Source organism: Ochotona curzoniae, unplaced genomic scaffold (assembly GCF_017591425.1).
Source record: "Ochotona curzoniae isolate NIBS_2020 unplaced genomic scaffold, NIBS_Ocur_1.0 contig_3819, whole genome shotgun sequence".
NCBI lineage: Eukaryota > Metazoa > Chordata > Mammalia > Lagomorpha > Ochotonidae > Ochotona > Ochotona curzoniae.
This window is the reverse complement of record NW_024466004.1, coordinates 48,239,866-48,252,539: the sequence shown is the minus strand read 5'-3', so window position 1 is coordinate 48,252,539 and position 12,674 is coordinate 48,239,866.

The following is a 12,674-nucleotide window of genomic DNA, read 5'->3' as shown; positions in this document are numbered from 1 at the left end:
AGCTTCAGGTGAAATGAGTGAGAATTTGTATTTCTCATGGCATCCACTTCATGACCTCAGTTTCCACATCTGTAACAAAATCACATACTGTATTATTTTGACCTCATCCTCTTTTTCTTAGAGAGTTGTTGCAGGGACTAGATAGTATAGTCTACATCACACACTAGAAATTAAAAACTAGTAATTCTTGACTTCGTGTTTCCCTGAAGTTACACATTTGAGTGTAAGAAGTTGGTATAAGAAGGATAGGCACAACTGGAAGGGAAATTCAGAGAAGTAAAAACAGGGAGGAGGGGTAACTGATAGAAGGAGAGCTAGCTGTGAAGCCAGCTGCCATGGCTTACACTTGTCTCCAAAAGTTCATACACTGGGAACTTAATCCCTGATGCAATTGTATTGAGAAGAGGGGAACTCTAAAAGAATATTAGAGCCCTCCTGAATGGTTAACACCTATACTATGGAAGTGGCTTCATTATCATGAAAGCTAGATTTGTAGTAAAAGCAAATTTGGCCTTCTCATTCACTTGTTTGCTCTCTAGTTATGTGATGTCTTCTATGATATTATCATGCAGTCAGAAAGCCCTCACCAGGTATAGCTATTGGATTTTCATCTTCACAAGCTTGAGAGTCATTAGCTGAGTGAATCTCTTTGCATTACAAATTATCTGGCCTGTTGAACTCTGATATGGCAACTCCAGAAAGACTGTAACACTGGCTTTCATTGTAACGCAATCCCAAAGCAAGCACTGGAACATGATACAAAGGACTCATCTCCGACTTACTGCTTCCAAAGGCCAAGGGAACTGAACTGGGACATCGTAACAAGTCCTAGAAGCTATTACTTATATGCTCTTTCAGCAAGTATTAACTCCTCCATCATTTCTGCTTGCAGATTTATATGCTTCATGACAACAGAAATATAGCAGGAGCACAAAGAGTTCTCAGTGCTTAGTGGGGCAGTTACTAAATTGCTTGTACCATTTTCAGGGCAAAGTGTCTGTGTTTATCTTCACCAGTAGAGCAAGTTTGGGTTTCCCAAACCTACTTGGGGAGATTCTTGAAGATGTACAATGGTATAATGAGGATGTAACATAGAACAAGAAATTGTGAGATGCAGCAAACATAATCAACCCAGGAAAGTAGTGAAAGGGAAATTTAGGATTAGAATAAAAGGATGCACTCAGAGAGAAATCAATGTGGGTTATAAAGGAAAAAGAAACAATCCTGGGAGGCAGGTTCCTGGGTAAAGTGAAAGAGCATAAACAGACAATTCAACAGATATTAGAAAAGATGATGAAAATGATGGAGATTTAAATTGCCAGGAAGGAAAAGAATAAGGAAGCTAGGAAAGAATTAGCTACATATGAAAGCAAACATAATTATACATTTATAATTTGTACTTTCCATTGGTCAATGTTTACAGAATCAAATATAAAACTTTACTTTCTTTTTTTTAAAGATTTATTTTATTTTTATTGGAAAGGCAGATATACAGAGAGGAGAGACGGAGAGGAAGGTCCGATGATTCACTCCCCAAATGAGCGCAACGGTCCGTGCTATGCCGGTCCGAAGCCAGGAGCCTCTTCCAGGTCTCTCACGTGGGTGCAGGGTCCCAAAGCTTTGGGCCGTCCTCGACTGCTTTCCTGGGCCACAGGCAGGGAGCTGGAAGGGAAGCAGGGCTGTCGGGATTAGAACCGGCGCCCATATGGGATCCCGGGGGTGCAAGGCGAGGACCTTAACCACTTGCGCCACCGCGCCGGGCCCAAACTTTACTTTTTTAAAGATTTATTTATTTGAAAGGAGAGTTACAGAAGGAGAGAAAGATATATATGTATATATATATATATATAGAGAGAGAGAGAGAGAGAGAGTGATATCTTCCATCTGCCAATTTACTGCCCAAATGGCTGCAACAGGTGGAACTGAGCAGATCTAAAGATTCTTGAAGCTTCTTTTGCATCTCCCATTTGAGTTCAGGGACCCATCCTTTACTGCTATCCCAGGTGAGTGAATAGAGAGCTGGATCAGAACTGGAGCAGCTGGGACTTAAATTGGGGCCTAAATGGGATAGCAGTGTCACAGGGAGTAGCTTTACCTCCAGGCAACAATGCCAGTCCCCAAAGTTAAACTATAAAAACCATTGTTGAGGGGATAGTAGTGTGGCATAGTGAGATGGCCCTCTGCTGGTGGAGGCAACATTGTATATGGGCACCAGATTGAGTCCTGTTGCTCTGTTTCTCATCCTGCCCCCTGCTAGTAATGCTTGGAAAATCAGCAGAGGATGGCCTAAGTCCTGGAGTCCCTGCAACTGTGGAGGAAGGTCCAGGCTCCTGACTTCAGGTTGGTTTACCTCAAGCCAATGCAGCTACTTGGGGAGTGAGGCAAGAGGTGAAAGATGTCTCTCTGTGTCTCTTTCAGATAAAAAGAAGTAGATCTTAAAAAATCTCTAACATTACAAAAAACTCAAAAAATATTTATGCTAGAACAATGCTATGTAAGTATTACAGTAGCAATGGAAATTGGATGATAGACTATGGCAAAAGGGAAGGATAATAGTATTAAAACACAATTGCCTTTTCTTTAAATTAAGATTCAAAATATGTCTATTGATGTTTTGATGTTGGAGCAAAAGCAGGAAGGAGGCTTATAAACATCTTCACCTACATAATCAAAGACAAAGAAATACATTCATAATTGAATTTTTGTGAAATAAATGACGTTTAAAAATACTGTTATGGCTTGCTTAATGATTATTGCATATAAAAGTCTAAAATACATTCATAGAATTTTATTTCACTTAGAGTCTTAGACATGATATAGTTCAAATTTCTCACTTTAAAACTGAACCAACCACGGTCTAGGAATTCGAACTAACCTGTCCAAATTTGAATAACCACCTAGTTACTAGGAAAGACATGCCTATAGTTCAGTTCTGCCTGAATGTCTTTTGTTCTTTCTCCATGTTTCTGCAGAATAAGAACCTTGGATGAAGAGCTAATAGAATGTTTAACAATAAGAACTGACAAAAGTCATCACAGGAGGTATTACTAGCTATTACCATTTTTTTTCTCATTCTTTTCTGAAAACAAGGAAAAAGACACTCCCGACTTCTGTATTTTCCATGTGACTAGCCTTTCCATTGGGACTGAAGCATTTAATTGCCAGGGAGCTAGTTTCTTCCTCTCTTATATTCTCTTTGTAAATGACTAAGGAGTTATTTTCCATCTGTCATGATTATGCCATTTTTAGTCAACATGACTGTGTAGCACAGACCCTGTTATTGAAATATAGCAGACAAAAATAAGAAATAGACCTTGCAGGTTTGAATCACTGAGGCTTTGGGTGTTGTTCATGCACACAGCATATTGTTTCTATGTTATTGATTAAACTGAAATTTACTTTTTAAATAATTCTATGTGTTAGTGGTTTAGAAATATATGAACCAGATAAAATCTTTTGTATATATCAAAATAATAATATGTTATTATAAGATAAAAGAGAATATATAAAAATAAAACTTAATAATAATTTAATAAGATCAAAATTGTAGAATTGTCTATGTCCTAAGACATTTGTGTAAATATCAATTTTTTGATACATTTTTGGAAAAAAGTATATTTAGATATTAGAAAAATAAAATATATATATTTTTTGGTTAAATGTGATGTTTCTTTATATGAGTTATCTTTTAAAATTTCATGGAAAACATGAAAAATATGCATAGATTTAAAATATTTTTTTCTTTTTAAAGATTTACTTGTTTTATTTGAAAAAACAGATTTACACAGAGAGAGAGAGGGAGAGACAGAGAAAGAAAGACCTTCTGGAATACCAAATCCTGCTGGTCCACTCTCCAAAAAATACCACAGTGGCTAGTGTGGGGCTGGTCTGAAGCCAGGAGCCTTTAGCTTCATCTTGGTCTTCCTCATTGGGTGCAGGGACCCAAGGAGGTGGGGTCATCTTTAGCTGGTTTCGTAGGCACATTATCAGGGAGCTGGATTGATGGTGGAGAAGCCAGGACTAGAAAGAGACTCAACCTATTACACCATGGCGTCTGCTCTAGATTTCAGAGTTTTTGCACCAAAATAAATTTAAAGTAACAACAAATTTAAATAATAAATTTAAATCTTATTTTCATTTTAACACAATGTTTTGAAGTATTCACATATACACATAGCAACACTGAAAAATCTTTGGATTTTTAAAAAAGATTTGTTTTATTTATTTGGTAGAATAACACTTAGAGGGAGAGACAGAGAGAAAAGGAGATCTATCCAGTGATTCACTTCCTAGATTTTCACAATGACCAGAGCTGGGTCAGGCAGAAGTCAGGAGATAACTCCATTCAATTCTTCTGCTCAGGTGTCAGGGCTAAGGATTTGGTCCATTTTCTGCTATTTTTCCCAGTGCATTAGCTGTGATGGTAGTCACATATTATATTTCCTGTCTTTCTAATGACCAACTGTTAACATCTCCTAAGACTGCTTTTATTCTTGTTCTTGCTCTAGGAATAAACAAGTCCTGAATTTATATCTCCTGGGTTAAGTTTGAGTCTGAGATCTGTAGTTTGCTAACCACTGACATTCAATGTACTGCAAACTACATTGATGGCATTTGGCAGTTCAAGTTCTAGCTTAGTCGACCCACTTTTGAGCAGGTTTAGTATGGTTCCTATTTTGTTGATTTTCCTGTTTGATGTGAGACATAAGCACTGAGCATGATGCCCAGGACACTGTGCATGCTCCCTAAAGAGTTGAGAGGTTTAATCATCCATATTTGTGAAGCAAAAACAAAAAAAACCAACTTTTAATTTATCTTTCATGATGTTCTTGCTTATAATATAAATTATCGTTTAGAATTTGTAGTTGATATTTTATAGAAGAAATAAATAAAAGAATGTTTTGGAAAAGCACAAACTATAACAAATATACATTATCTTTCTAAAGTTGATTTACAAACATTATAGATTTTTGCATTAAGCATGAGAGAGTCTGCCAACAGAGTACATTAAATGAGAGGTTAAAAAAAAAAAAAGAAATAAAAAAAGCCACTCATAAAGGCATTCATAAGTATCTGAAAGTGTGGCAAGGAAAAAAAGTTCTCTTAGGTGGTACCTGTGATTCATGAGCAATGAGAAAAGCTGATAACCCAGCATTAATCAAATGTGAGATATAAGCAGGGAGAATCTGAAAAACACTGTTGGATAGATTTTGTAAATACATACAGACCTTAATGTTTTCAGATAATTATTGGTTTGAAGAAGATTGGCATGTATATTGTAGTCTGTTCTAAATACCAAATATTTGTTGTGGTTTTTAAATTGAAAGTTTAGTGGTTGAATGGCATATAATTCAGTGAGTATAATCATTATAATTATTTACTTACTCTAGCCTTGGCAGATGAATATATTTTGGTGAAAAAAAACTCTATAAACTACCCATTCTGTCAGCATATAGAAACTTAAATGTAACATCAGTAAAATAACCAACCAGAATTTTTCAAATAAAAAATTAGAAAGTGGGAAAGCTAGAGCATTTTTGGATCTTCAGTTTGAAATCTGAGTCTGGATCTTAAGTTTGCAGAGTGCAGAGAGCGTATCCCAACACTACCATCAAGGTTCTACATCTCAGTCAATTTTATTTATGTAGAATCTTTCATCAAAAGATCACAGAGAGCTGTCTAACCGGCTATAAAGAAACATAAATCAAAAAAGAAAATGAAATGCTCAAACAATAAAATTATACATTAGAGGCCCATTTAAAGCAGAGCATTTTAAGATGAGAGAAAAGTCTTGGCTGGAGTATACAGAACATAAGTTATAATGGAAGCTATTTCATAATTTGGTGAAAAATGAAAAAGGCCCACTTCTAATAGTGGAGAGCCTATTATTAGAAATGATCACTTGCATACCAGTGCTTTAATGAAGGGGGTGAAGAGCATAATAATGTGAAGTGGAATTGACAAAGTACGGAGGCACTCTTCTTGCTGCTCCAAGGAGGAAAAAGAATATTCTGTTCCAAAAATGGGCATTGTGCCCAAGTATCATGCTCTTTAGCATGCCTGTTGCCTATTGCTATTGTGCCTTTCTCAGAAGGCGGTGCGTGAAGTCCCACAGTACATCTATAATATACGTATCATATTTATGATATATTTCCACTGCATGGGGGTCTCAAGGAAGCCAAGGGGATCATTCAATCTCTGCTGTCATCTTTACTTGCTTCTTCAGCACAGATTAATTCAATGTCCCCTCAAGTCTTAGGATTTCCAATTTATAGTCTGAAAATATTCATTTTAATGTCCCCAAGCATAGGGAAAATGTAAAAACCTTGTAATACTATTGCTTTAACAAAATCAGCAGAAACCCTTTTAAGCTTACTTATATAGAGAAGTTAAAGGTATTTTAGGCATTGGTCTTTTGTTTTATTGACATTAAAACAAATATCAAGAAAATGTTCCTTGTCATAAAGTTTATAATGCTGAGATTAAAGCATCCATTACGAATTTTAGAATTTCATGCCCTCTGTGTTGAAGCTTTCCTCCTCAGATAATTTATCTCATAACTTGAGAGTTGTGCCTGACAACCTGCGGTAACAAAACCTATATAAAGTATGATATTTACATCCTTGTTACAGTTACGTTTCATGCTGCAAGTGATGTATACATTTTTTCATGCAACACATATAAGTTTAAATGACAGAATTTAAGCCTTTTATTATTCATGTTCTAAAGAAAATAGAATGTATTTTCTGTACTCACCAGCAACTAGGCATTAGCAGGTAATGAACTAATCTGTAACCAGATGAAGAGAAAGGAAGATCAAAGAGGGGCAGTAACTCAAGAATAGTGTGATCTCTATCTCCTGGAATTGTTCTTCTCAACTGGTGATGTCTGAAGTAAGATCCCAAGAAAGGAAAGCAACTAGTTACCCTCTGCAAGAAAGGAAAAGAACTCTCTGTGGAAAAATTCAATATCAAAGAAGGGGCAAAAAATCAAATACTCCAGGCACTAAAAGGACATTGAACCTAGATGCCATCAACATGGTATGAGAGTCATGGATTGTATGTATCAGCAAGGTTCTTGATTGCAAGCCATGGAAGACAACCAGTATGAATATGTTTCCTCAACATTCAGGTGCTGAAAGCTTGATTGCTGTCACAGCAGTTGTAGCAGGTGGGCTCTGTTGGAAGGTGTTTAGGCCATGATGGCTGAGTAGCACTACAGGTAAATGGGCTCGCCAGGGTTCTTGCTATTCTTTTGCCTTGTGCTATCGGTCATGTGAGGACACAGCAATAAAGCCGCCTTCAGATTCTGGGGCTTGACCTTGGGCTTCCCAGCCAAGAGCAATATATTTCACCTTCTTCATAAATCATCAAATCTGTACTGTTTTATAATAGCAGTACAAAATGGATTAAGACAGCACTAACGGCAATTATAAGAAGAAAGGAATTATTTTAAGGTTGTTGATAGTATTCACAATTGTTGGGAACCATAGAGAAATGGGCTTAGAAGGTGAGTAGAGGTAAAACGGGAACAGGAGAACCAGCATCCTTAGGATACTGCTGCCTCAACTATCTCCATGGATCTAGAGCCTTCTCTCAGGATTCAAAATTCCTTTGGAGAGGTTTCCAACCAGCCAAACCTAAGTCATGGGTGTGTGCACACTGCCAAGGAGTGTAGAAAGGAAGTGTTTGTATCCAAGGAGTGGAGAAAGAAAGATTTGCATAATGAGCATTATTTTCCACATAGGAAGGTAATATAGTTGCTGAAGAGCCAAATGGCCAGCAGCTCAGCAATACCGATCATCTTTTGCTTAGCAAGCCAATAGCAGCTTTTGACAAGAAGGTGGTTTACTTCTATGTTTTATATAAAGATCACTTCAACAGCCGTCTGTAACATGTGTTGGGATAAATCAAATCGTTATCATAAAGAACAGAACTGTCAATGGTAGGTAGCTTAAAGTTTGTAATTTCTAATAGAATAATCTTGTTTTTTATATAGTAACTAGAACTTGAAATTTTATCAACTAAGGAACAATGCCTTGACTACATTTTCTTCTCTTAGACTTGAACTGCCTGGAGCTTCCCATGTTTTCAAACGCAAGCATTGAGGAGGCTTTAGTTTTCACCTGCACTTTGGCTCTGGAGGACTAAAGCAGGACATCAAAGAACAAAACAGGGACTAAATAAAGCACAGAAGCCCACACCAAAAACTTGGTAGGGTTTCAGTACAACTCGGAACTGAAACTGGACAGCTTTTTTTTTTTTTTTTTAACAAAGAACCTAAAGCTACAAACAAAGCCTTTGGCCCTGTGAGCCTGGAATGTTAAAAATTGCTACTCTTTTCATTGTGCCTTCTTTGAAAGTAATTTTGGAAAAGTGGAAATAATTTGAAATATCATTTTTTTTCTAGAGTCACAGATTCTCAAATCACTGCAGACGTGACAGAAATTCTTAGTGAATGTCTTAAAGGAAAATTCCAATTGACAAAGCACTGAGACTCAGTGCCTATTCGTTTCCTAAGGTGAACAATAAGGGAAGAATTTAGGGAGGAAAAAGTTTCTGATTTTCCTTGCTTGTCAGTGTCATAGAGGTAAATTTTAGATAACTAATATATTTTAAAAGCATTGGGTTAGTAACTCAGACATGATCTAATGAATTTGCTGAGTGATTAATAATTCATAAAACAGTTTTTCCTAAGAATAATGAAAATTTCCTCAGATGCATGCTTGAGATAAAAATAAAGGGGAAGCATTTCATAGAGCTGTTTTGCCAAAAAGGTGACTCAGTTATTGTTTGCTATTCAGTTCTTCTCATCACACATGCACACACACACGCACATACACACACACACACACACAGAGACTCCTGTAACAAATTAGTGCTGTTCATTTGGATCAATTTGTTAATTTTCCTTCATACTATTGTTTTTAGAGCCAGTTAGATTTCCATTTAGGAAGAGAAAGAAATGCAGAGAAGAATACTAATATTAGCTCAATGGCTAGACTCCCTCTGTGCTTGGATGGCATTTCATATCTGTTTTCCTATTGAAGCTTGATGCTCATATTTCAGATACCAATAGCTATTTGATAAGAACATTAAGGGGTCAGAAAAGTCAGGAATGTATTTAAGAACACAGAGCTATGGTATAAGTAGAGCCAAAATTGAAAAGTATGCTTGAATAATTCTATGTTTTATGTATTTTTTAAAAAATATTTATTTTTTATTAGAAAGGTAGATCTACAGAGAGGAGAGACAGAAAGAAAGAGCTTCCATCTGCTGGCTCACCCGCAAAGTATCCTCAATGGCAGGAGCCAACCTGATTCAAAGCCAGGAGCCAGGAGCTTCTTCTTGGTCTCCCATGTGGATGCAAGGTCCCAAGGCTTTGGGCTGTCCTCAACTGCTTTCCCAGGCCATGAGCAAGGAGGTGGAAGGGAAGTAGAGCAGTTGGGACATGAACCGGTGCTCAAATGAGATATCGTATGTGCAAGGCAAGGAAATTAGTCGCTAGTCTATCATGCTGGGAACAGCTCTTTAATTTATACTCCTTCTGCTATACTATGTAATTTCTTAGAAAACATATTTGTTGGATTTTTAAATTTAGCTGCTGTAAACCTCTGGACCATGCCCCACATTGGGGACCCCAGGGTAGTGCCTTGTGACTGCCCTCAATCCCAGTGTACAGAGGTGTTTGGGATGCTGGGTGTGGCTTCTCCCTTTGTCTTCCCTCTTCTCCCAGATATAGGAAAGAAAAAAAAAAGAGAGAGAGAATGTGGAAAAAATGGTCTCATCTACCTTCCTGTAGCCCTTGGCCATTATCACCATAATTAACTATGTAAAAATCATCAAAAACATCTTAAATCTTAAAAAAAATTAGCAGTTGTAATACAAAGATAAACTGTGTTATTGTATTAGGTAAGACACAAAAATGAAAGTTCTAACATTAGATTATTTTTGACCTGCAAACAACAGCAAATATTTCCACTGACATTATAAAAGCCTGCAAGAGAGGGTAAATACTTCCACTGCAAATAGTGATGTAATTAATTTACCTGCAGTAATCATCAGCTGCTAACATTATATTGATGCTAACAACTTTAGCATCTGAAACTTTAGCGCCAATTCTGAAAGTATTAGAATGTTTTTGTGCAAGCAGGTGCGTAAAAACTGACTTTAAAAGTGCCTTTCAGGATAGAACATTGTGGTTGTGGTGCCATGGGATAAGGTGCCATTTGAAAAGCCTGTTTCCCCTATCTTCATGCCTGGTTCTGGTCCCAGCTGCATTATTTTCATACAGCTTCCTGGTAGTTCACCTGGCTGGCAACAGAAATGCTGCAGGTACGTCGGTTCCTGCCATACACAGGGAGACTCTGATGGAGTTCCTGGTTGCTGCTTCAGTCTGGCTTTTTGCAGCCACTGAGAAAACATTATCTTTTTCTGTCACTCCACCTTTTCACAAAATGTTTTTAAAGAGTAACTTTGAAAGTAATAATAAAAATTTAAAACACCAAAAGAGAGATTAAAGCAGATATATTAACTCTTTCTGATTTAATTACAGTAATGCAGCATTATCAAACATTAAATATGATTATGTGAAATTTGTGACCAGATTTCATTCATACACAAAAAACCAAACTCATTAAATTATTTAAATAAGTACTTAGGATGTATTTCTTTGGCAATACAAAGGTTCAAAACAAAATGTATTGTATAACATTTAAAGTGTGAACTGAGTGAACATTTTTAGAGAAACATGACAAACTGATAATTTACATGTCCTTTTCTGCTCATGTACATTAATTATGGCAACTTGGATAAATCAGTTATTGGTATAAAGATGCAAACTTCTTATATTTCTTATAAAATTGGTGGACAATTTGATATTTTAGATGGGTATTTTTATAAATCTTTAAATCCTTGAATTGATAGAACTGTATTTGTTATTGGCATTAACTTGACTAATGTAATGGAAAAGAATGGTTTGGTTTTGTATAAACTGATACCATCATTGACTTGAAGGCTTACGTTCTGCTTGTCGAAATCATAAACTCTCAATGGGAAATAACTGCATTTGCTCAGGACTTCAATTTTGGAGGGCTCAGAACAGATACTTATATTAATTATTTAAATAATTCAAGAAAAGCTGGTTTAGTACTATGTATTTTCAGGGTTTCAAAGACTTAATAAAGTATTTGCTATTATTTTAACGTAGCTCATCCTTTCAAAGCTCATATTGAAATCTGATTCCTACATAACCAGGAGCGGTTGCAGTTGGGAAGCGCTTGAGTCATAAGTGCTCTACCCTCACAGAGAAGTTGATGCTGCTCTTGTGAGAATGGGCTCATTCATAAGTGAGTCATTTCTCATTGCTCAGCACTGATTAGTCAGTGTGTGAACTGGTTGTTACAGAGTGAATCCAATTCTCATGATTTCTCTTCATATGTTGGCTTATTCTGCTTTTTCATTTTTGTCAGGATGTGATACGCGATGAAGCTTTCACTCGATCTGGCCATTTGACCTCATGCTTGTTGGCTTTTAAACCGAATTAAATAAATAAAACTGCTTTTCTCGTAAATTATGCAGTCTCAAGTGTTCAGTTACAGTAGCAACTCAGAAAGTTTTCCAGGAACTCAAATGCCAAGATGCAACTCTACTTGTTCTTGAAAAGGACACTCTCTTTCTGGGCTTCACTTATTTCACTCAATCTGATGCTGTACAGTTGAGTCCATTTTACTGCGAGTGATTCTTTTTTATAGCTGAATACTATTCCATGTACACAAATACCATTTTCCTTTTTGTTTGTTTGTTTTAATTAATCACCATATGTTCTTACTTACAGGTGGGACGTAAAATTAAAAAAGATTCCTCTTTCCCCAAAAGTCTGTGTGTGTCAGTATTGCTGCATAGTTTATTACACCATTGTCAAATTAAAGATTGGAATGTTGTACTACTAATAGTTTTAATGATCTGTGATTGCTTTAAAATATACAGTGTGTGAGTGAAATGTTCATGTTTCCTTTCAATGATTGTTGACAGCTGTTGTCTATATTTCTGCTAAATTAAGATCTTTTTGATTTTTATGAATCTTGTTAGGTAAAGAATTAAACTTTTTTTTTACTGTAATAAAAATGTAATACATGATATCTCAAAAACCAATAAATAAACAAATAAGGACTGAGAGAAACAGAAAAGGAAGGAGGGTGGGAGCTGGGCAAGATCACTGTGTTATTTAAAGTGTATCTACAAATCATATTGATCTAAAAACCAAAAAAAGACGGAAATAAAAGTTAAAACACAACAAAGGGCATCTGGTTTCCGGACATCTGGTTTCCTTCTCCATCAGAAAGTGTGAAAGAACTAGTTGGATGGATTTTTTTGGTACCTACTAAGAGCTTGGCATCTGTTGGCTCTTGATTGTTTTACTGTCTATAAAATGAGAAAAAAAATCGTTTGGTGTTTGTATGCCACGCAAGGGTCTCAACATGTCCCGCTGTCAAATTCTATTTCCTTATGACTAAGAGGGACTAGCATAGTGAGGGGATCTAAAATGGAAAGAAACAGAATGAATGATCTTGCTTGTTCTTGAGCAAACACATGACACTTGATGCCTAGAGGGCCACTGCCTGATTTCCTCTGTGAGTGATTTTGAGAGTCAGGGTGGAGGATTTGGAGCCCATG